The sequence below is a fragment of the Falco naumanni genome, chromosome W (genome assembly GCF_017639655.2).
Source record: "Falco naumanni isolate bFalNau1 chromosome W, bFalNau1.pat, whole genome shotgun sequence".
NCBI lineage: Eukaryota > Metazoa > Chordata > Aves > Falconiformes > Falconidae > Falco > Falco naumanni.
The window spans coordinates 26,156,266-26,181,857 of NC_054079.1; the positions used below are offsets into that span (position 1 = coordinate 26,156,266).

Consider the following 25,592-nt stretch of genomic DNA (forward strand, 5'->3'; position numbering starts at 1 on the left):
CCTCTAAAAATTGATGCCACTCTGCCTAAACTCTGCCCAGGCCCCGCCTAGACTCTGCCCATCATTAATATGCAATGAGATGTTGTAATTACATGAATAATGTATGAGGAGGTGTTGCAATCATGTATGTCAAGTGTATAAGTTAGCCTGTTTCACACCTGTACTTCAGAGCAAGTTTCTGTGGTGCAAACTACCTCCTCCCCTGCACAGAAAATAAATACCTTGCTGCTAAAAGTACAAAAAGTCTCTTAGCAGTTTTCTTCATTCCGAGGTTTTTTGGCATCAGATTTGGCTACCCAGATGGGACGATCTCCACTGAGCTGCAGAAACCTTTGAAGCATGGGACACCCTTAGTGTGCGCCTGGGTAAGTTTTACCTAGTGGGACTCCCTTTCTCTAGGGAATTCTGAGAAAAAGGTATTTATACATTTTCCTGACCTGTTCTGTTCTGTCTGGCTGTAAACCCATAAATTGACACAAGAGACGTATTGGTCGCAGGATGGAGGAGGAGAGATGTCTCCTTAAGAGGGATTAATTCCCTGTACAGGTATCTGTTCCCTGTACCTGTCTGTACAGCATTCCTGGAATTAAGGATCCTTGTAGTCCTCTGGAGGGAAGTATGTTGTAACCTTGCTGACATTGAATGTGGGGACCCCTTCTGTCTTGTTATGACTAAAGTCTTTTGCATTTTTGTTATGAATGGGAGCTGTGATTGTGTTTGGCATTTTTGTTCTGTGTGTTATAAATCTGAACTATAATTGATTGTGGTTTGTGTTTCGTATGTTAGCATTGTCACTTTGAGTTGTCTCATGTAGTGGAATGAAGCTGGGTTAATTAGCATTGATAATATACAACTGTGGGCTGGCTTCAGGGGTGGTGGGTTGGCCGATGTAGATAAGGTGCAGGTGTGGCTGGTGAAGCTAAGTGGTTAGAGAGCCAATGAAGAGAGAGCAGATGAGGAAGAACCAAGGGAAGAGAGAGCAGGCCCTGGATGAGGTGAGAAAAACGTAGTAGAGAGACTGTATAAAGAGTATGCTGGTATGAGATGGTAAAAGACCTTGTTGCAGCTTGATAGTTTGGAGAGTGTTGTGACATTGGGTGCCCTGTGTGAGGACCTTCAGATTATGAGACTGAGTGTAACAAGTGGTGACAGTGGTGATGACTGTGCTGGGGGATGTTTGAAACAGTAACAGCAGTGACCCAACATAGCAAAGACAGGCAGGGATAGCCTGTGATCCAGATCACATTGAGATAGGTGGGAAGAGCCTGGGGATCTGGATCAGACACTGGTAAAGGTGAGCTGTTGGGATCAAAGAGAAGGAAGCCTGACTGCCATGGAATTAAGAGACTGAAGGTAATGGGCAATAGTGAAGGATTACATGGCCGGATGTGACAGCAGCCTGTGGCAGGTCCAGAGTGGGTCAGGCCAGACAGCGGTGATGGCTGTGCTGGGGGAAGGCGGGGGAGCAGTGCAGTGCTGTGAGCAGCTCCTGTTGTTGCTGCTGCTTGGCCTGGTGGTATTCTTGCTAGTGTTTATGTGCTTGTTGAAGGTGTCTCCAGTTGAAGAAATGGGCCACCACAAAAACGTTAAGAAGTTTTTCAGGACACAGAATGATGCATTAGTGCTGTATTCTAGATCTGCTGCTGCTGAAGGCTCGCTTGAGTTACTGTCCAGTATGATCCAAGAGGTGAAAGGACAAGGCACTATAAGTTCATCAGAGCCACCCTCTAAAGAAATCAAAATCCCAGATGCTAAGAAAGCAGATAAGAAGAAAGGTGATCAACCTGTAGAAGATGAAAAGCCCAAGATAAAAGTGAAGAAGGAATATGAGTTCAGAGACAAGTTGTTCAAACTGTGAAAAGTTTTATTTGTAAAAAGTTTGTGATGGTTGGTAAAAACATGAGGTATGAAATTTTAAAAAGAAAAAAAGGGGATTTGTAGAGGAATTATAGAGGGCTGTATGAAAAAAATTATTTGTAAAGAGGTTGTAATGTTTGTTAAAAATATAAGGAGAGAAAAAAAAGGGGGGAAGTGTAGTGGAATGAAGCTGGGTTAATAAGCATTGATAAAATACAACTGTGGGTTGGCTGATGTAGATAAGGTGCAGGTGTGGCTGGTGAAGTTAAGTGGTGAGAGAGCAGCTGAGGAAGAAGCAAGAGAAGAGGGAGCAGGCCCTGGATGAGGTGAGATGAGGAGAAGGCAGCAGAGGGACTGGCATGAAGAGTGTGCCGGTATGAGATGGTAAAAGACCTCGTTGCAGCTTGATTGTTTGGAGAGTGCTGCGACAGTCTCATTTGTCTCGTTTGTTGTTGTTATTTTGTGTTGTTTTTTTTGTTATTGAAAAAGGTATTGTGGATCTGGGATATCTTGTCACCTAAATAGTGTGAAACACCTCCACTTGTTTCTTTGCCTGAGTCACTGGAGGAAACTTATTGCTGAGGGTGGTGTGCCAAATGATTTGGTTCTTGAAGTCTTAGTAACTACATTGCTAGAAGATTTATGGGAGGCGATGTTGAAAAGTTAACTATAAGCATACCACACCGTGTACAACCAGGAAATAAGATTGGATAGAACCTTGATTTTGTGGTGTATTCTGTGTAGCTTTAGCCAGAGAGTAGAAGAAATTCAGTAATTAGATTCTATTGCTGTCTGAATCATGCATATGTGCTTCTATATATATATCTGATGTGTGATTAATGGATAAATGACCTTTAGGTGGTTTGGATGTCCGAGATTTAAATACCTTGAAAAGTATACTCATAGTGTGACTGGAGAACCACCCAAAGGCCTGTCTTAAATCAGGAATTGGTACCTAAAAGTGATAAATTTGTTCATGTCACAGGAGCCACCGGCCAATTGGAGAAAGCATACTTTTTGAAACCTCTTGAATATAAAATTGGAAAGCAAATGGGAATCATCAGTTTTTATATTTACCAAACTCACCCAAGTCCCTATTGGGCAGGGACTTGTTGGAAAAATTTAGAAGTTAAGATCCAATTCAAACAGGGTAAAATTGAATTCAAAGTGAAAGAAGAACAATTGATGACAACTCTCAGCTTGGTTATGAGCTGTGTGAAACCAAAACAAAATGACCAAATTATAACACAGACTTTAAATCACTTTTGAATGGGAATCGGTTTCTAGTGGGAGAAAGATACAATTAGCCTGGACAATGTTACCTCAAGGGTTTAAAAAAACAGCCCCACTTCATTTGGCAATCAGTTAGCTAAAGAATTAGAGCTATGGCAGCAGCCACCAGGAGACTGAATTCTTCTACAATATGTAGATCAGGGGTCCTCAAACCCTTTAAACAGGGGGCTGGTGTGCGGATGAAGTGGCAGGCAGTCATCTGTGGCTGCTTGGTTTCCCCCACCCCTGCGGGGGGGGGCGGGGCGGGGGTGTTCTGTAAATACCAGGGGCCAGATTGAGGACCCTGGGGGGCCGTATCTGGTCTGTGGGCCATAGTTTCAGGACCCCTGATGTAGATGATCTGCTAATAGCAACTGACACAAAGGAAGAATGTCTCCAATGGACAATCTCTCTTTTAAACTTTCTGGGTTTAAACTGCTATCAAGTCTCTCAACAGAAAGCACAGCTGGTGCAAGTGTGTGATGTGCCTGGGATATGAAGTTTCTGGTAGGCAGTGCTCCTTGGGAACAGCAAGAATAGAAGCCAGATGCCCAGACGGTGAGAGAACTGTGAGCCTTTCTGGGCATGACAGGTTGGCATTGTTTATGGATCTATCAGTATGGATTGATTGCAAAGCCATTGTATGACCTGCTAAAGACTACTAAAGACAACATAGCCTGGAACCCTGAAGCAAATAATGCCTTTGAACTGCTGAAGCTGAAACTCCAGGAGGCTCCCATGTTGGGTTTGCCTGATGCGAGGAAGCCTTTTTTGGTGGTTCTCCCATGAAAGGCAGGCAATGGCCTTAGGGGGGTCCTGGCTCAACAGTTAGGGCCAGACAAGAGACCAGTAGCTTACTTATCCAAGCAGCTGGATGAAGTGAGCAAGTGTTGGCCCAGTTGTCTGAAAGCTGTAGCAGCAGCGTTAATAAACATTGAAGATGCCAGGAAGTTCACCCTGGGACAGAAGATAACTGTACTAGTTTCTCATACAGTGTCAGCAGTGTTGGAACAAAAAGGAAATCACTGGATATCACCCTCTAGATTTCTGAAATACCAGGCAATCCTGGCCAAATCAGATGACATAACTATTCAAGTGACCAATATTGTCAACCCAGTTTCATTCCTGGAAGGAAAGACCTCAGCTGAACCTGTCACTCATGACTGTCTGGAAATCATTGAAGCTGTCTATTCCAGCCATCCAGATCTCAAGGAAGAACCTCTCCCAGAAGCAGATTAGTTTTCTGATGGGAGCAGCTTTGTGAAACCAGGTGTGAGAATGGTCGGTTATGCAATTACCACAATAGATCAGGTGATTGAAGCAAATCCTTTGCCTGCAGGCTAGAACTGGCAAAAGGCAAACAAATTAACATTTGGACAGATTCTAAATATGCCTTTGCCATTGTTCACGCACATGGAGCTATTTGGAAAGAACAAGGACTTTTAACTGCTCAAGGCAAAGCTGTGAAATATGCTGAAGAAATTCTACAATTGTTAGAAGCTGTCCAACTCCCATCACAAGTAGCTATAATGCATTGCCGGGGACACATGAAAAGTAACACTGTTCCAGAAATAGGTAACAGAAAAGCTGACACAGAAGCTAAAGAAGAAATACCAGTAGCTGCACTGGTACCAGAAAAATTAGATGCAGAGAAAAAGGTTGAATATGAAGAGTCAGATTACCAATGGATACATGAAAATAGAGGTAAACTGCTAGACAGTGGATGGGGTCAATTGAAAATGGGTCAGTTGGTGTTACCAGGAAAATTAATGTGGCATTTCATGAAAATGGAACGTGATAAGACACACTGGGGACTAAATTCTTTGTATCAGCATTTGAGAACTAGAGTAGCAGGATCAAATTTGTTTACTACAATAAAACAAGTCACATCACAATGTGAACTTTGTTTGAAAAACAATCCCAACACTGGAACTTAAGTATATCAAGGGGCAATAAACAAAGGATGTTTTCCAGGTGAAATTTGTCAAATTGATTTTTCTGAACTCCCAAGAAAGGGGGGGTTCTGATATCTTCTAGTTTTGGCTGACACATTCTCTGGGTGGCCTGAGGCATTCCCATGCAGAACAAACAAATAATGAGAAGTTGTTAAATAAAATTATACCAGGATTTGGAGTTCCTAAAAGCATATCATCTCATAGGGGCTCCCATTTCTGTGCGCAAATTGTACAAGCAATAAGCACTGCAAATTGATTGGCAACTGCATGCTCCATACAGACCACAACCAAGTGGACAAGTAGAAAAGATGAATCATCTCACTTAACAGAAAATAGCTAAAATTTGTAAATACATTGGTATCAAGCTTTACCTATTGCTTTAATATGTATAAGGGTCAAGCCAAGATCTAAAGAAAAATAGAGTTCTTTTGAAATTCTGTATGGCAGATGATTTAAAGAACAAATTCAAAATTTCTTAGTGACTAAGTAGCCTTTATTGGCAGCGCTGGGTGCATGGGGGATCACTCCACCGAAGTCATGCACACTGAGGGAACCCCTCAGCCCCCTCCTTATACAAGTAACTCGTGTCTATTCATCAACTTTCTGGGAACTCATTAACATATCTTGTGCCTGGACAATGTCCTTGAGGAGTTGTCTCTATGCAGACTCTATTCCTTAGTGGTCATGTTTAAAGTCTCCATCTTTGCCACATTGCATGTACAACAGAAATCTAAGAAAAAATGTCCCTTTTCAAAGATAACCAACCCAAGGACGTAGCAGTCTGTGCATCTGTCATGTTGCAATAAGGGTCCTTGGACATTTCCTGACTTTAACTAAACATAGGTGCACCATCCTTTAAGTGGTACAGCATTCACTATTCACAGACCATATGCAATGAATCCTGTTAATAATGAAGCTGTAGATCAGATGGGTAATCAATGTGTATGATTATGTTATGACAGTAGGAAAACAGCTGAATAAGAATGCTACTGTAGTACTAGAAAATCAGTCTAAGCAGCCTAATTGTAAATTATACCATATCACCAGGGCTAAATGGATGTATGTTAAGAATTTTTCAGGAAATCCTCTGGAAGAGAAGTGGGATTGTTACCAAAATCTCGGAATGAAGAACTTAATCGACACCAATGTGATGTAGATGAGCAGACACTTCTTTATTGACAGCCGGGTGCATGAGTGAGTCCTCTCACAATCAACGCACACCAAGCTTCAAGATCAGATATCATATATAAAACTTATTCATACATATTCATTAAATATTCATGCATAATCATATTTCCCATAAATCTTATCCTCCCATATCTGATTCTGCAATTTTGATAGCTGTAAAAGTGGTTAACAGTATCTGGAAGGTCCTCTCCAGCGCTCCTGCAAAGGTTCAGAGGTCCAGGTCTTCACAGAGACATAGTCTCCTGGTTGGAAATCATGCACTGAATTTTCCTGGAATAAAGGTCTATTCCAAATTACTGCACTCCAAATTGCAGCCAAAGTTTTCCTTAGAAAAAGCAAATAGTTATACACATCTTGTTTTCCTTTTACATGTATGTTTAGATTTGGTTCTGGAGACTCGTATGTTTTTCCATATAATAATTCGTAAGGACTGACTGAGGTTCCACTCTTTGACTGTACCCTGATTCATAATAATGCCAATGAAAGTGCCTGAGGCCACTTTGGACTGGTTTCTTGACAAATTTTACTTATTTGTCGTTTCAAAGTTTGATTCATCCTCTCCACTTTTCCCACTAGATTGTGGTCTCCAAGATGCATGTAAATCCCAGTTAATACCCAATACTTTGCTAACACTTTGGACTACTTCAGCAACAAAGTGTGGACCTCTGTCAGAGGAAATTCCAATAGGGACTCCAAATCTCGGAATTATTTCTTGTAAAAACCACTTCACCACTTCTTTTGCTTGTGTGGTGCGACAGGGAAGGGCTTCTGGCCATCCTGTAAAAGTATCAACCCTTACCAGGATGTACCGGTACCCATTTTGTCTAGGTAACTCTGAAAAATCTACTTGCCAATAATCTCCAGGTTCTGTACCAGATTTCAGTCTACCCATTTGAACCTTTTTCTTAATCACTGGATTATTTTTCAAACATACTTCACACTTTGCATTTACCATTTTAGCTATTCCCAACATCTTAACTGATACTACTTGTTTTCATAAAGATGTTACTAAAGCTTCTGCTCCCCAGTGACATTCTTGATGCCTTGTTTGAATTCTCTCTCTCATTAAAAGAGGTGGAATTACTACCTGTCCATTAGGAGTTATCCACCATTCAGCTAAGTTTTTCTTAGCATTTAATAACTGACCTAATTTGTCATCTTCCTCTGAATACCTCAGTTTTTCCCTAGGAAGGGTTACTGTTTTAGAAGGAATTATTGCCATTTGTGATGCTTGTTTCTTTGCTACCTTTTTTGCTGTTTTATCAGCTAAATTGTTTCCAACTATTATTTTTGTATTTCCAATCTGAAGTGCTTCACAGTGCATTATTGCTACTTGATCCGGCTTTTGAACTGCTTGCAATAATCGTAAAATTTCTGTTTGATGCTTAATGTTTGATCCTTGAGAGGACAATAACCCCCTCTCTTTCCACAAAGCTCCATGGACATGCACTACCCCAAAAGGCACATTTTGAATCAGTCTGTTATCGATTTGTTAATAAGTTAAGATTGATTGATTATATTAGATTGATTAATTGATTTTATAAAATCATTTTATAAAATTAAAATATAGAAGAATAAGAAAAATTTTTATAGGAAACTTATAGTTGCACAGTAAAAGCTGCTATGAGATCTTTTGTACGCCTTGTACCAAGGCTAGAAGAAGGGCCTGGAACTACTGTGAAAACTTAGGTAATAACTCTAGAGTTGAAAGGTTCCTTTGTACTTAACCAGTCTTCTGTATGCAGAGGTGTATTGAAATGTCAGAATATGAGATTAATGGGAACTGGGGAGAGTCGACTGGAACAGCTTGTAGGTGCCTGCCAAGAAACTGTGAACTTTAGTAAAAGGTAATTCCGGCAGGGGGAGATCGCGACCACCGACTCATATACCACCTACCCAAATCGTACCCCAGACTCATTTCTAGACCTTTCTACGCTTTACTGCGCAGAATCGGATATAGGAGGAGAGTATGTAAATGATTTACGGGAAATGTTATGATTATGCATGAGTAATTAATGAATATGTATGAATAAGTTCTATATATGGAATCTGTTTTTGGGACCTGGCGTGCGTTGATCGTGAGAGGACTCGCTCACGCACCCGGCCGTCAATAAAGAAGTGTCTGCTTATCTACATCACATTGGTGTCGATAAGTTGTTCATTCCGAGATTTTGGTAACAGTTTTGGCGACCCAGATGGGACCTCGCTGAAGGAGACCGGAGGAGTCGGGGACCTGATCGGTTCCAGCCGGCACCGAGGATTTCTCGGGGACACCCATCGATCCCCGATCCGTAAGGCTCTTCGCGACATTCCCTGGATTTTTTTTGGGTAAGACACTTCTTTTTTAATTGTAGTAAGTAAGTGCACTAGAGGAAGTGGGCAGGAGTCCCACTATAATAAGTGTATGGGAAAGAGTGGGATGGAGTCCCACCAGTGGGTTGGAGTCCCACTGAGTAAGTCTACCTGTCAGATGCAGTGAAAGACCTGCGCAGGGTAGGACTAGGAGTCTGCCCGTAAGACATAAGCGAAAGCTATTGCAGGGTTGGACAAAAGTGTAGACAAGAGAAACTATATGCTATAGTGTTCTCTAAGGTAGTGCCTCTAACAAGAAGTTAGAAGTTTTAGTGCTTTTTGTTGTTTTGTGAGTCTGTGTATTAAGAAGAAAATTAAGAGATATAATATTGTGTTATATGTTTGTTTAAAGTAGCTGTGGGAAAGTGTGAGTGTGGCTGTAAGGGCGAGACGTATAATTGAGAACGAAAGCGAGTGTGGAGTGTGGATCCGCGGATCGGAGTGACAGAGTTGAATAATTGTGTATTGTACTGTGAGTAATTACACCATGGCAACTAAGTTAACTCGGTCATTTAAAAGTAAAAGCATGGGTAATCTTGCTGTAAATGACAAAATCCCGAAAAATTCTTTGTTGGGATGTTTATTGGCACATTGGGGAAATTTACAGGAAGATCTGCAAAAGAGCCAGATGATTGAGTATTGTAATAATTGGTGGCCTTTGTATATATTGGATGATCAGGAAAAGTGGCCCACGAATGGGACACTGAATTATAACACTATTTTGCAGTTAATGCTGTATTGTAAAAGAGAAGGGAAATGGAATAAAATGCCAGATGTGGATTTTATTTTTTTACTTGAGACAAAGAAAGGATTGGCAGGATGAATGTAAGCTAACTATTAGAGATAATTTGGTAATGGCTATAATTTCTGATAATAAGAAAGTGGAAAAAAAAATGTTGTTTAAATTGTGAGGTTGGGAGTGGATACAGGAGCGACATTTTTTTATTAAATACCTGTAAAGGAAAAACTGGAACAAAAACAGGCCATTCCTGCAACCCCTGGATTTGAAATTTGGAAATAAGATAATTACACATTAATTTCTGTATGTATCAGTATGTCCGATACCCTTCTTAGGAAGAGATTTGTTATCCAAATTAAATGCACAGATTGTTTTTGACGAAGGAGAATTTTTCTTGAAAATACCTGAGTCAAAAACGGGAGAAATCCTGATGATACAAGAAAAGGTAAAGGAACAAGAAATTCCACCGGAGGTGGATTTGGCAGTGATCCCTACTGTATGGGAAACAAATATTACTGGTAAATCGAAACTAGCAGAACCAGTTAAAATAGATTTGAAGGAAGGTGCAGGAACAGTGAGAATTAAACAATATCTAATCAAATCAGAAGTGAGACAGGAATTGAAGAAATTGATAAATTTTTGGAGTATAAAATTTTGGAAGAATGTGAATCTGAGTATAATACTCCTATTTTACCAGCCAGAAAACCCTCGGGTGAATATAGGCTGGTGCAAGACTTGAGAGCAGTATATCAAATAGTTAAGGATATTTATCCTGTAGTAGCAAACCCTTATACACTGTTAACAGCGTTAAGGGAGACTTATCAGTGGTTTACAGTGCTTGATTTAAAAGATGCTTTCTTTTGTATACCTTTGGAAAAGGAAACCAGAAAACTGTTTGCTTTTGAATGGGAAAATCCTCAAACCAAAAGATGCAGCTGACATGGACTAGATTACCCCAAGGGTTTAAAAACAGTCCAGCTATTTTTGGAAATCATTTAGCTAAGGAATTTGAAATCTGGAAACAGGACAAACCAAGACCTGGGCATTTATTTTTACAATATGTGGATGATATATTGATTGCTACAAAAGAAAGATTTATTTGTATACAGGTGACTATTGACCTTTTGAATTTCCTGGGACTAAATGGGTATAAGGTATCCAGGAAGAAAGCCCAAATAGCCTGCCAGACTGTGATATATCTCGGCTTTGAGATTTTAAAAGGACAACGACAATTAGGAAAAATCACAAAGAAGCTATTTGTGGTATACCTGAGCCGAGAAATATTAATGAACTCAGAACATTTCTGGGAATGACTGGGTGTTGTCACCTTTGGATCATGAACTATGGGCTAATAGCTAAACCGCTGTACGAGGCCCAAAAGAAATCTCCCTTTATATGGGGCCCACAACAACAAAAGGCTTTTGTAGAGTTGAAACGTGCCTTTATGTCTGCACCTGCTTTGGGACTGCCAGATCTAACCAAAGATTTCCAGCTGTTTGTACATGAAAGACAACACCTTGCACTGGGCGTGTTAACCCAGAGGATAGGAAGCTGGAAATGACCAGTCAGATATTTCTCTAAACAACTGGACACAGTGAGTAAAGGGTGGCCAAACTGCCTTCGAGCAGTGACAGCAACAGTGACGCTCATACAAGAAGCTCTGAAATTGACTTTGGGAAGAACAATAACAGTCTATGTTCCACACATGGTGATAACTGTCTTAGAACAGAAGGGGGGACATTGGCTGTCCCCCAGCCGAATGATGAAATACCACGTGGTATTGACTGAACAAGATGATGTGATTCTAAAGACAACTAACCTGGTAAATCCTGCAGTGTTTTTAAGTTCCATACAGGAAGAAGGACGACTGGAACATGATTGCTTGGCTACCATCAAGTATGTTTATTCCAGTCGTGAAGATCTGAAGGATGTGACATTGGAGAGACCAGACTGGGAACTGTATATTGATGGAAGCAGCTTTATGGAACAAGGAGTCCGATACGCCGGATATGCGGTAACAACAGAGACTACAGCTATAGAAGCAGGAGTATCGGTGAGTACCACATGAGCCCAAAAGGCAGAACTCATCGCTTTAATTCGAGCCTTAGAATTAAGCAAAGACAAGAGAGTAAATATCTGGACTGATTCAAAATATGCCTTTGGGGTAGTGCATGTCCATGGAGCTTCGTGGAAAGAGAGGGGGTTATTGTCCTCTCAAGGATCAAACATTAAGCATCAAACAGAAATTTTACGATTATTGCAAGCAGTTCAAAAGCCGGATCAAGTAGCAATAATGCACTGTGAAGCACTTCAGATTGGAAATACAAAAATAATAGCTGGGAATAATTTAGCAGAAAAACAGAAAAAAAAAAAAAAAGAGAGAGAGAAAAAAAAAGGTAGCAAAGAAACAAGCATTGCAAATGGCAATAATTCCTTCTAAAACAGTAACCCTTCCTAGGGAAAAACTGAGGTATTCAGAGGAAGATGACAAATTGGGTCAGTTATTAAGTGCTAAGAAAAACTTAGCTGAATGGTGGATAACTCCTAATGGACAGGTAGTAATTCCACCTCTTTTAATGAGAGAGAGAATTCAAACAAGGCATCAAGAATGTCACTGGGGAGCAGAAGCTTTAGTAACATCTTTATGAAAACAAGTAGTATCAGTTAAGATGTTGGGAATAGCTAAAATGGTAAATGCAAAGTGTGAAGTATGTTTGAAAAATAATCCAGTGATTAAGAAAAAGATTCAAATGGGTAGACTGAAATCTGGTACAGAACCTGGAGATTATTGGCAAGTAGATTTTTCAGAGTTACCTAGACAAAATGGGTACCGGTACATCCTGGTAAGGGTTGATACTTTTACAGGATGGCCAGAAGCCCTTCCCTGTCGCACCACACAAGCAAAAAGAGGTTGTGAAGTGGTTATTACAAGAAATAATTCCGAGATTTGGAGTTCCTATTGGAATTTCCTCTGACAGAGGTCCACACTTTGTTGCTGAAGTAGTCCAAAGTGTTAGCAAAGTGTTGGGTATTAATTGGGATTTGCATGTGTCTTGGAGACCACAATTTAGTGGAAAAGTGGAGAGGATGAATCAAACTTTGAAATGACAAATAAGTAAAATTTGTCAAGAAACCAGTCTAAAGTGGCCTCAGGCACTTTCATTGGCATTATTATGAATCAGGGTACAGCCAAAGAGTGGAACCTGTCAGTCCTTACGAATTATTATATGGAAAACCATATGAGTCTCCAGAACCAAATCTAAACATACATGTAAAAGGAAAACAAGATGTGTATAACTATTTGTTTTTTTCCAAGGAAAACTTTGGCTGTGATTTGAAGTGTAGTAATTTGGAATAGACCTTTATCCCTGGAAAATTCAGTGCATGATTTCCAACTAGGAGACTATGTCTATGTGAAGACTTGGACCTCTGAACCATTGCAGGAGCACTGGAGAGGACCTTTCCAGATACTGCTAACCACTTTTACAGCTATCAAAATTGCAGAATCGGATGCTTGGATACATTATACTTGAGTGAAGAAAGCATCTACTCCGTGGAAGATTGCTAATCGTGACCCAGAGACTTAAAAATTGACTTTGAAACATGTCTAATTTTTTTATCAGGTTATGATTGGGTTTTGGATTTTTTTTTGGTTGGTAATGTTGGTGAGATCATGGGCTGGCTTGGTGGACAGGAACAAAAGACAAGTAGAAAGAGAACAAGTGATTGACATTCCCAAACAAATGGCAGAGGAAAATTTGTTGGTAGGATTGACTAAAGAATTTGCCACTTTACAAAATGTCACGCAGATCACTGCTTGTTTGCCAATACCGAGGGCAGTAGGTGAATATATTCCATGGGGAATTTTAACTATGAATTTGACTAACCTGGAACATAAAAATGAAACCAATTATTGTGAACAGAGGCCAGTGACTCAATGGTATGAGCAAGTGAAAGTCACTAGAAAACAGTGGAAAACTCCAGGTAGTCTGGCGGATTGTGAAATATTGTTAAATCATGTTTTTACCAAAATAGGAAGTGTAATAAAACTGGCCAAGGTACCCAATTAGTAGAACAATGGGACTCTATATGGTCTATGTCCATATTTTCCCATTTTCAGTATATAGCAAGAACTTTTTGGTGTTTTACCTGGGATGGAAAAGTTTTTTTTTCAGTATTACCCTGGGTCAATGATAGGTTACCTTCATCGGGAGAGAAGGAAAATAAAGCAGTGCCATGGTGGAAATGTGAAAAAGTGTATGATTGCAGTAATGCAGACTTAGTAATCCAAATAATTCCTCTGTAGGCCACTGTTTTAAAATATGGTTGTTTTTGTCGAGGTCTTAAGAACACTCTCAATTTGACCAGCACTTTTACAGTTAGGAAAGGAACTTCGTTTAGTTGTAGTAAAACTACTATTTGAAGTCCAGGACATTTAGTTTGGGCATTAAGTGATGGAACCTGGACCACACATTTACCATTAGATGGTAAGGTGAAACAAATTACTTTAGGCATGCCAACATTGTGTCCAATTTGAAAGAAATCACCATTTAAAGGATCCTTAGAGAATTTAGAATTGAAACGAATAAAGAGATCTGAGATAAATGATGATATTTGGAATGAACCATTTATAGGAGTGAAAACTGGTTGGGCACTTGAATCACTTTTAAATCCTACAGCTTCATATAGAAACAGAGCATGGCTCTATCAGTTAGCTGGTCAAGTGGAAAAATTAGCAAACGTTAACAAAAAGGGGTTTAAGGAATTGAATATATAATTACAGGCGACCTCCAGAATGACTTTACAAATAGAATGGCACTAGATATGCTCCTACTTAAAGAACATGGAGTATGTGGATATCTCAAGGATAAATTGGACCACTGTTGTATCCACATTCCAAATGTCACTCAGGATGTGGAACATGATCTAGACCTATTGGGAAAAATTGAAAAAGAAACTGAAACAATTCAAAAGGATATGTCAGAAGATTGGCTTGGGAAAATTTTTAACAAACTGGGATGGAATTTGAGCTCTTGGATACAATCTATAATTAAGACTTTGTTTCTGTTACTAGTTGTCTTTTTGATGAGCATGCTAGTATAAGCATGTCTGAAGAAATAGTTTACCAATAGAATTGCAGTGAATCGTATGATTATGAGAGAAGTACCAACTATTTCACCAAGATATGATCCATCACCAAAATATGTTGAAACAAAAGATATATGAATAATGTGAAAGTATTGAAATAATGATTTTCAACACTTTCAAAGGGGGGAAATGTTATCGATTTGTTAATAAGTTAAGATTGATTGATTATATTAGATTGATTAATTGATTTTATAAAATCATTTTATAAAATTAAAATATAGAAGAATAAGAAAAATTTTTATAGGAAACATAGTTGCACAGTAAAAGCTGCTATGAGATCTTTTGTACGTCTTGTACCAAGGCTAGAAGAAGGGCCTGGAACTATTGTGAAAACTTAGGTAATAACTCTAGGGTTGAAAGGTTCCTTTGTACTTAACCAGTCTTCTGTATGCAGAGGTGTATTGAAATGTCAGAATATGAGATTAATGGGAACTGGGGAGAGTCGACTGGAACAGCTTGTAGGTGCCTGCCAAGAAACCATGAACTTTAGTAAAAGGTAATTCCGGCAGGGGGAGATCGCGACCACCGACTCATATACCACCTACCCAAATCGTACCCCAGACTCATTTCTAGACCTTTCTACGCTTTACTGCGCAGAATCGGATATAGGAGGAGAGTATGTAAATGATTTACGGGAAATGTTATGATTATGCATGAGTAATTAATGAATATGTATGAATAAGTTCTATATATGGAATCTGTTTTTGGGACCTGGTGTGCGTTGATCGTGAGAGGACTCGCTCACGCACCCGGCCGTCAATAAAGAAGTGTCTGCTTATCTACATCACATTGGTGTCGATAAGTTCTTCATTCCGAGATTTCGGTAACAAGTCCAGATATTTACTTTCTTGTCTTTGCTTAGCTCTAAGGCCCGGATTAAAGCAATAAGTTCCGCCTTTTGTGCTGATGTGGTACTAGCCAATGCTCCTGCTTCTATAACTGTAGTCTCTGTTGTTACCGCATATCCGGTGTATCTGACTCCTTGTTCCATCCATGAAGCTGTTTCCATCAGTATACAATTCCCAGTCTGGTCGTTCCAATGGTACATCCTTCAGATCCTCACGACTGGAATAAACATACTTGATGGTAGCCAAACAATCATGTTCCAGTTGTCCTTCTTCCTGTATAGAACTTAAAAATCCTGCAGGATTTACCAGGTTAGTTGTTTTTAGAATCACATCATCCTGTTCACTCAATACCACCTGGTACTTCATCATTCGGCTGGGAGACAGCCAATGTCCCCCCTTCTGTTCTAAGACAGTTATCACCATGTGTGGAACATAGACTGTTATTGTTCTTCCCAAAGTCAATTTCCGAGCTTCTTGTATGAGCGTCACTGTTGCTGTCACTGCTCGAAGGCAGTTTGGCCACCCTTTACTCACTGTGTCCAGTTGTTTAGAGAAGTATCCGACTGGTCGTTTCCAGGTTCCTATCCTCTGGGTTAACACTCCCAGTGCCAGGAGTTGCCTTTCATGAACAAACAACTGGAAATCTTTGGTTAGATCTGGCAGTCCCAAAGCAGGTGCAGACATAAAGGCACGTTTCAACTCTACAAAAGCCTTTTGTTGTTGTGGGCCCCATATAAAGGGAGAGTTCTTTTGGGCCTCATACAGCGGTTTAGCTATTAGCCCATAGTTCATGATCCAAAGGCGACACCACCCAGTCATTCCCAGAAATGCTCTGAGTTCATGAATATTTCTCGGCTCAGGTATACCACAAATAGCTTCTTTGCGATCTTTTCCCAATTGCCGTTGTCCTTTTGAAATCTCAAAGCCCAGATATATCACCGTCTGGCAGGCTATTTGGGCTTTCTTCCTGGACACTTTGTATCCATTTAGTCCCAGGAAATTCAAGAGGTCAATAGTCAACTGCATCTTTCACCCAGTTTGAGGATTTTCCCATTCAAAAGCAAAGAGTTTTCTGCTTTCCTTTTCCTAAGGTATACAAAATAAAGCACCTTTTATATCAAGCACTGTAAACCATTGATAAGTGTCCCTTAATGCTGTTAACAGCGTATAAGGGTTTGCTACTACAGGATAAATGTCCTTAACTATTTGATTTACTGTTCTCAAATCTTGTACCAGCCTGTATTCACCCGATGGTTTTCTGACTGGTAAAATAGGAGTATTATAGTCAGATTCACATTCCTCTAAAATTTTATACTCCAAAAATTTATCAATCAATTTCTTTAATTCCTGTCTCACTTCTGATTTGATTGGATACTGTTTAATTCTCACTGTTCCTGCACCTTCTTTTAAATCTATTTTAACAGGTTCTGCTAGTTTCGATTTACCCACAATATTTGTTTCCCATACAACAGGGATCACTGCCAAATCCACCTCCGGTGGAATTTCTTGTTTTACTCTTTCTTGTATCATCAAGATTTCTCCCATTTTTGACTCTGGTATTTTCAAAAAAAGTTCTCCTTCATCAAAAACAATCTGTGCATTTAATTTGGATAACAAATCTCTTCCTAACAAGGGTACCAGACATTCTGGTACATACAAAAATTCATGTGTAATTATCTTATTTCCAAATTTCAAATCCAGAGGTTGCAGGAATGGCCTGGTTTTGTTCCAATTTTTCCTTTACAGGTATTTAATAAAAAAATGTCGCTCCTGTATCCACTCCCAATCTCACAATTTGAACAACATTTTTTTTCCACTTTCTTATTATCAAAAGTTATAGCCATTACCAAATTATCTCTAATAGTTAGCTTACATTCCTCCTGCCAGTCTTTTCTTTGCCTCAAATAAAAGAACAAATCCACATATGGCATTTCACTCCATTTCCCTTCCCTTTTACAGTACAACATTAACTGCAAAATAGTGTTATAATTCAGTGTCCCATTCGTGGGCCACTTTTCCTGATCATCCAATATATATAGCGGCCACCAATTATTACAATACTCAATCATCTGGCTCTTTTGCAAATCCTCATATAAATCCCCCCAATGTGCCAACAAACATCCCAATGGAAAATTTTTTGGGATTTTATCATTTAACACAAGATTACCCATGCTTTTACTTTTAAACAACAGAATTAACTTAGATGCCATGATATAATCTCTCACCGTGCAATACACAATTATTCAACTCTGTCACTCCGATCCGCGGATCCACACTCCACACTCGCTTTCGTGCTCAATTGCATATCTCACCCTTACAGCCACACTCACACTTTCCCACAGTTACTTTAAACATATAACACAATATTATACCTCTTAATTTTCTTCTTAATACACAAACACAAAACAACAAAAACTTCTTCTAACTTCTTGTTAGAGGCACTACCTTAGAGAACACTATAGCATATAGTTTCTCTTGTTTCCACTTTTGTCCAACCCTGCAATAGCTTTCGCTTATGTCTTACGGGCAGACACCTAGGCTTCCACTTCCACAAGGATCCTTTTAGTCCAACCCTGCGCAGCTTTCACCGCGTTTGACAGGCAGACTTACTCAGTGAGACTCAAACTCACTGGTGGGTCTCCAACCCACTCCTTACCATACACTTATTATAGTGGGACTCCCCCCCCACTTTCTCTAGTGCACTTACTTACTTAAGTGGGACTCCCACCCACTTACTACAATTAAAAAAAGAAGTGTCTTACCAAAAATCCAGGGAACGTCGCGAAGAGCCTTACGAATCGGGGATCAATGGGTATCCCCGAGAAATCCTCGGTGCCGGCTGGAACCGATCAGGTCCCCGACTCCTCCGGTCTCCTTCAGCGAGGTCCCATCTGGATCGCCAAAACTGTTACCGAAATCTCGGAATGAAGAACTTATCGACACCAATGTGATGTAGATAAGCAGACACTTCTTTATTGACGGCCGGGTGCGTTGATCGTGAGAGGACTCACTCACAGAGCAGCATTTAAACTGGGACACATACAAAGTGATGTGTGGGTAAGTGCTATCAATCAGATCCTTGTAGGAATTATTTTAAAATAGGATTTACTGCTCTGGTAACCCAAGGGGGGCAGAAGTCTTACAGGCACATCTAGTTCTATAGTTACTTAGTTTATGTTTCACCTTTCCCTTTAGGCAGAACCCTGTTAGCCTTCTCAATCAGGATATGCTGTCTAGTAAAAAAGGCATTATTTCACATAACTGTTTTGGGAAAGATTTGGGAAGAGCGCTTCATTTGATAGTCAGCTTTGGGGAAGAATTAACATGTTAACCTGCTGTACCTTCCATTTTTATTTCTGGTGTTGATGTCTGCTCCATGATCTAGAAGGTATTTGCTGACTTCCATGTGATCATTTTGTACTGCAAGCAGCAGAGGTATGTTCCCATCCTACGAATGCATTTAAAGAAAAACCAAACAAAACCAACCATGAACAATAATCCATCCACTTACATATATCACTCTGAAATTTAAAGGTCAGCTACAAACTCTCCTGTCACATAGCACAAACAAGGTGCTACCATTACATCTTTCTTGTGTACCATAAATGCAGACAGGTTTACTTCTTTGATCATGGGGGATGCAAAGAATTTGAATGCGTTTTGCCATCTGTACTCCCTTTGCTGTTTGCTTAATGCTATAACATGATTTTGGAACTACGTAATACCTTTACATAGCTCCACAACAAAAATGATAATTTTAACTACAAGGCAAAATTACAACATTTCACATAATCGCAGAACAACTTGACCTCTAAAGGTGTCTTTGAATTATCTGGGGTTTTTCTCACTCTGCCCTCAACCCAAAGCTAGGCAAACTTCAAGTTACAGTACATTGCTCAGACTCAGTCAAGTTTTAAGCATCTCCAAAGCCAGAGATATCATGACATCTCTGGGTACCAGTTCCAGTGCTTGACCACCTTTGTGAGCATTTCACAGCACTTGGCCACATAACGGGCCTTTCCCAAAACCTACTGTAGTCAATGGGAAGACTTTTAATCATGTTTTAAATATATCAGAACTGATTCTAGCTACTTGTACCAATGTCTCAATATAATGAGCAGCAAATCATGCCACTATTGTATTAGATTTTGAAGTACTTCCCCACCTCTGCCATGCCAAGCTGCAAAAGGAACTCCCTCTACCAGATAAATCTAATAAGAAATATAAGCATAGTATTTCTTTGAACTGCTGCACCTGAGAATGACTGAGTAGAGGGTGGTAAAACTTTGAAGTACACCATGGGAAAAGAGGAACATACCAAATCTTTGACATTAATTGAACATTTGTGTTCACACAGAAGTTGAACTGCCTAAAGACAACAACACACAGCTAAAAAAAAAACAACAGACAAGCAAATCCATTAAACCCCATTTTCAAAATTTGTGTTCTGCACTTCTGTCATGACAGAGGGAAGACACTGACACTCAATATGAGTGATCAGCAAACTTCGTTTATTGTCCCTTACAATCACCTTTTATGCCTTGTTATAATTAGCTCATACATATTACAAAAGTTAAGCTCATTATTGGTTAGTTGCCTAAATACCAAGCCCGCCCCTAGTTTCTCTTCTGTAGTTATCTGTTCCCTCCTGCAACATTCTTTACCAACCACAAACTTCCTGTTATCGTGTAACAAAACCAGCCAAGGACAGTGTATCCTTGCTTTTTGCTTTACTTCAGATAAGCTGAGAGCAATGTGCATTTTTGTCCAGCCAGCTGGACTATGTCTATGTGACCCTTTTCAGCTAGCCAGTTATCCACAATTCCCCCGTTTTTATTTTGGGCGACATAGGCTTGGTTGACCATTTTCAATAAGTGTTTTAACACAGGAAAATACACAGCTAAGCACTACTAAAACTATTACAATAATGACCAAAAATAATAATCCCGTTTGCAAAATGCCTTTAAGCCAGCCTCCTAGTCCCAACCAATTTCCCGAAGCGTCTAAGCCAAAAAACCCGATATCTTTCTGTACACGCTGGGTGTGGCTGATAAGGTCTTGTATCTCCTTATATATAGATTTTGAATGATCCTCTAGATCCATGCAACTCATCCCGTCGAAGTCTTCACATCCATGCCCGTGGGCCAGCAACTACACCTCTTATTGATGATTCGGAATTGTTGCTGAATAAGGATTTTGGTCACTTTCTTCCTAATTGCGTGAAGCTCTAATAAGCGTTTGCTTTTGCTAAACAAATTCACAATTCCCACATTACAACCCTTGCAGTTACGTTTGATAAATCTAAAGTTCACGGTAACACCCTGCACACCATAACAATACCCACGCCCCACAGTTACAGTTACCTCATTTAAGGCAGCTGGAGTGACCAACTGGCCTTGGGTTATGAGATTGTATCTTTGCTGTCAAAAGTTCGAGTTTTTCATGCGTGGTCCCCTGTATGTGGGATTGGAACAGATGTCGAATAGGTTCCAGAACAGGGTCTATCACAAGGTGCAGGCAAAGCAGTGTTCTCGCATCGAGCTCCTCCAGCATGCTCTACAGCAGGTTTTATCCAACGGCTGGGAACCCAAATAGTACCTGAATCGGTAGAAATACAGACATAACCACACCCCACATAAATCACCTCCACAGGACCTACCCATTGTCCTGTTTTTGCATCCTTATACAGTACTTTCATGTGTGGTGGCCTGGGGGGTTCTGAGCCAGCGTGGTGCCTTATTATAGGCGGCTCATTACTGTCCCCAAATACACACAAATGATTAAGCACAAAAAGAGCCTTTTCTACCCTTTCTCTTACATCCTGAATCTCTTTGAACTTTTCTATATAACGTTTTAGCATCCCGTTAGCCTGCTCTACGATTGCTTGTCCAGTTGGAGAATGAGGGATTGCAGTAACATGTTTAATATTCCACATTTGCATAAAGCATTTAAGTGATCTGCTACCATATGCAGGACCGTTATCAGTTTTAATAGTAATAGGCACCCCTAAAACAGCAAAGCAACTAGTTAAATGCCAGCGCACATCTTGGACCTTTTCCCCGGGCTGTGGTGTGGCCCATATCATATGGCTATAGGTGTCTATAGTAACATGCACATATTTCAATCGACCGAATGCAGGAACATGAGTAACATCTATCTGCCAAACATCATTAGACCTTAGTCCCCGCGGGTTGACCCCACACCTGAGTCCTAAGCCTGAGTTATGGTGACTACATATAGGGCAAGCCTTCACAATGGCCTGAGCCTCCTCCATAGAGAGCTTGTAGGCTTGTGCCAGCCCCTTCGTGTTTTGATGGAAGATCGAATGGGCTTCTCTGGCTCGACAACACGGTGCTAATGGGGGTTCAGTAGCGATTGCGACGAGACTATCAGCTTGAGCATTGCCCTCTCCGAGGCCTTCTTCCCACTGTTGGCTTCAAATATGGATCACTGCATATGATTCCAATCTCTGTGTGATTGCAAGCTGCAAGCTCACAAGCAGTTCTGTCAAGCGTTGATTCTTTAAATCACGCACGCTTGCATCTTCAATCCGGCTGACTATGCCGGCAACATAGAGAGAATCTGTGACTACATTCAGTGGGACATCTCTCCATCTAATAAATGTCCAGACCACTGCAAAGAGTTCTAGCGTCTGTAGGGAATCCTTTGGCTGCACTTGTAGAATTTGGTGCTGCCATCCTTGCTCATCTTTCCACGTTATGGCAGCGGTCCTAGAGTGTCGACCCGCATCAGTAAAGGCCGTGAGAGCATGCGGGATAGGCTGGCTGGATCGCTTTGGCTTAACAATCCAGCCCATGTTTTCCATCCACAACAGGATGGGCGATGGGAGTGGTTTAACTATTATCGCTGCTCCATCGTGGAGTAATGCAGCCTGCAGTTCCTCGGAGCTCTGCAAGTACCACTCCAAGTCGATCTGTCTCATCGGCACCCATATCGTGCCAGGAGGAGTGCCATCCACCTGTAAAATACGACAGTGACCTTTCTTGATCAGCTCCGTCAGCGTAGAAATTTTTTCTTGTATTGTGCGTCGTGGTTGCAGCGGGGGAGCTATCCATTCCAATACGATAGTGGTGTACTCCCCTTTCTCCCCCATTTTTATTTTTTGCTGTGTTAGAGCACCCATGAGGTACTGAGTGCCACATAAGATAGTCAAATCGATGGGTAACCCTACAACACGCTGATGCATGGAGCGCATAGTCACCATTGATGCTATTTGTTGTGATGTTTATTCTTGCTGTTCAGTAAGCTGTACTGGGGTTGAGGGATCTGTCCCTCTCAACAGGGGGCGTAGTTGATTTAATAGTTGATTGGGGATGCCCACTACAGGTCGGAGCCATTGCAGATCACCGAGCAGTCGTTGGGTGTCATGAAGGGTTCAGATATCCAAATGGAGTGACAACTTTTGAGGCTGAATTGTTGTATCAGTAACACGCCACCCCAGATACTTCCAGGGGCTTGATTCTTGCACCTTTTCAGGTGCTACTGCCAAGCCTCTATGTTTGAGCTGTTCTGTTAAAACCTGGTTTTGCTGTAAAGAGAAGGGTGTCGGCTGCACTAACAAGATGTCATCCATATAATGGTAGATTAAAGTCTTAGCCCAGTGTTGTCGCAAAGGTTGTAGTGTGGCATCAACACAGAGTTGACACAAGGTGGGCGAATTTCTCATTCCTTGCGGGAGGACCGTCCATTCAAAGTGTTGATCCAGTCCCTCCCAGTTGATCGCGGGTAAGGTAAAGGCAAACCTGCACTTATCCTCTTCATGTAAAGCAATTGTGAAAAAGCAGTCTTTCAAATCTACAATGAGTAAATGCCGCCCTTCTGGTATCATAGCTGGGTTGGGTAAGCTGGGTTGTAAGGCCCCCATATCATACATCTGTTTGTTTACTGCTCGCAGATCGTGAAGCAATCTATATTTTCCAGACTTTTTCTTGATAACGAAGATGGGGGTATTCCAGGGGCTCATTGACAGACGCAAGTGACCTTGTTGCTACTGCTCTTTAACCAGTTCATGCGCCTGTTCTAGGCTTTCCTTTTTTAACGGCCACTGCTCTATCCACACTGGTTCCTCTGTCTTCCATCGGAGTGGGATCGGGGAAGTCCAAGCAATGGCCGCTCCTAGAAAGGGAAGTCTGAAGTGAGGACCATCCCCATTTGGGCCAAGATGTCACAGCCTATCAAAGCATGCACCCCCTCAGGCAGTGGAATAATCGAGACACAACAACTTATGACCTTGTCAGCTACAGTCCATCATAGCAGGGGGGATTTGTGAGCAAGGGTTAATCCTCCCACTCCTGCAACTGTGGCATTGGTCGTATAGGTTGGCCAATGCGCTGGCCATTTGTGTGCACCGATTATAGAGACATCAGCACCAGTGTCCAACAGCGCAGTAATTGAGAGTGTCTGGTCTTCATACTGCACTGTGACCGATCGCCGTGGTTGTTGACACAAGCCAATAGTCAATAAAGCCATTTGTCCCGTAGACCCAAAGCCACCTTGTCCTTGAGGTTGTTCTTGCAATGGTTGGAGGGTGCCCGCAAGATGCGGTAGTGGAATCAGCTGGGCTATTTTGGTCCCTTTAGGTATAAAAAGTGGGGGAAACAGCGTCTGAGCCATAATATGAATTTCTCCGTGAAAATCCTTATCAATCAGTCCCACCATGGTGGCTGATGAACGCCCTATGAGTAACACTCCAACAGCTTGTCCGCTTATACAAACTGGTCCCTGTATGCCAGTAGCAAGTTTTGTAGGCTTTGAGTCCAAGAGGGTACAATCTACTGTTGTTGCCAGGTCCAAGCCGAGGCTTCCGCTGGTTGTGGGTCGGAGAGGAAAGGATTTTGTGCTGCTGGGTAAGCAGCCACTTTTTGTGTCAGCGCAGGGCTGCTCTTCCCGCTGGGTTGCCTGTTTCCCGATCAACGACAAGCAGCTTCGTTGTGAGTGTCTGAGCAGCAGTTTTGACACCATACAGAGTTGGCATTGCAGTCCCATCTCATGTGTCCGGCGACACCGCAACAGAAGCGCCGTAGACAAGATGGGCCGCGGGCATTTGATCGCCCAGCAGAGGCTTGCAAAGGAGCAAGGGCTGCCAAGACCTGACTTTGGGTAGCCTGCGCCTGCTCTAAAAGAGCACTCCCTAGTTCTTTTATTGCCTTGACTAACATAGCCTGGGGCCCAACCGGCACTTGTGCCATTCCTTCTAAAGCTTCTTCTATGGTCCATGTCCCTGGTAGCTTAACTAGGATGTTACATGTGGCTGGGTTACAATTCTGTATGGCACACTGCTTTAAAATAGAGCCTTTGAGATAATCTTGCACCCCAGCTGCCTGTATGGCGTTTGCTACCCGATCGATAAATAACCCAAATGGCTCCTCTCTTCCCTGCTTGATTCCCATATATGAAGGGATTCCCCCAGGCTCCTTTATACAGTCAAGCGCTAGTCTAGCTAGCCTCATCCGGTCCCATCAGTGCCTGAGCTTCGGTTTGAAAATAGGGTCCTAAACCCATCAGCTCCTGTAGAGTGACCCCATGCAGTGGGTCCCCTGGCTGTCTAACCACTGCTATAGACTCCTGACAAGCAGCCCGCCAATGAGCATTAAACAGAAGCTGCTGATGTTGGCTCAAGATTAACTTCATTATACTGCGTATGTCACTCAGGAGTAAGATATTAGTTCCCCAAATATAATCTAACGTTTGCCTGGTGGGTTCCCCTTTCAAACCTGACTCACTCACCATAGCCCATAGCTGAGTTAATAACTTCCAATCTAAGTTAGTGATAGAAACCGTGATATTCCCCTGCGCATCTGGCTGTGAATACGTGACTGGGAAAGCCTCATGCACGATTCCTGCAGCAAAATTGCGTTCACCCTCAAGCATAGCGCTTTCTGCTATCTGCTTCCACACCTTTTGCCTATCTTGGGCAACTTGAAGACTTTCTACAAAAGGAGTCGTACATTCTCTACTGGGTTTTTACGCTCTATTTCCTCGTTTATCTCATTATTCCCCGACTGAGGGGCTGACTGTTTCGAAGAGGGCGGCGACGGGAAGGGCAACTGTTCCCACCTTCCCACAGTCCCCTGTTGAACCGTCAGCATACGCACCGAGGGAGGCAACAGGCAATCTGAGAGGGAAATCAATTCCCCCTGCTGTGTGGCTATTGCAGTCCCGCTTGCAACTCCCAGTCGCTCAGAGGCAGCAGCAGCCACTCTCTGTTCAGCT

General features: G+C 41.5%; 1 pseudogene; it reads right to left on the reverse strand.

The window, feature by feature from the left end:
• The window catches only part of LOC121080452, a 39,531-nt pseudogene that overhangs the window by 11,050 nt on the left and 2,889 nt on the right, over positions 1-25,592 (reverse strand).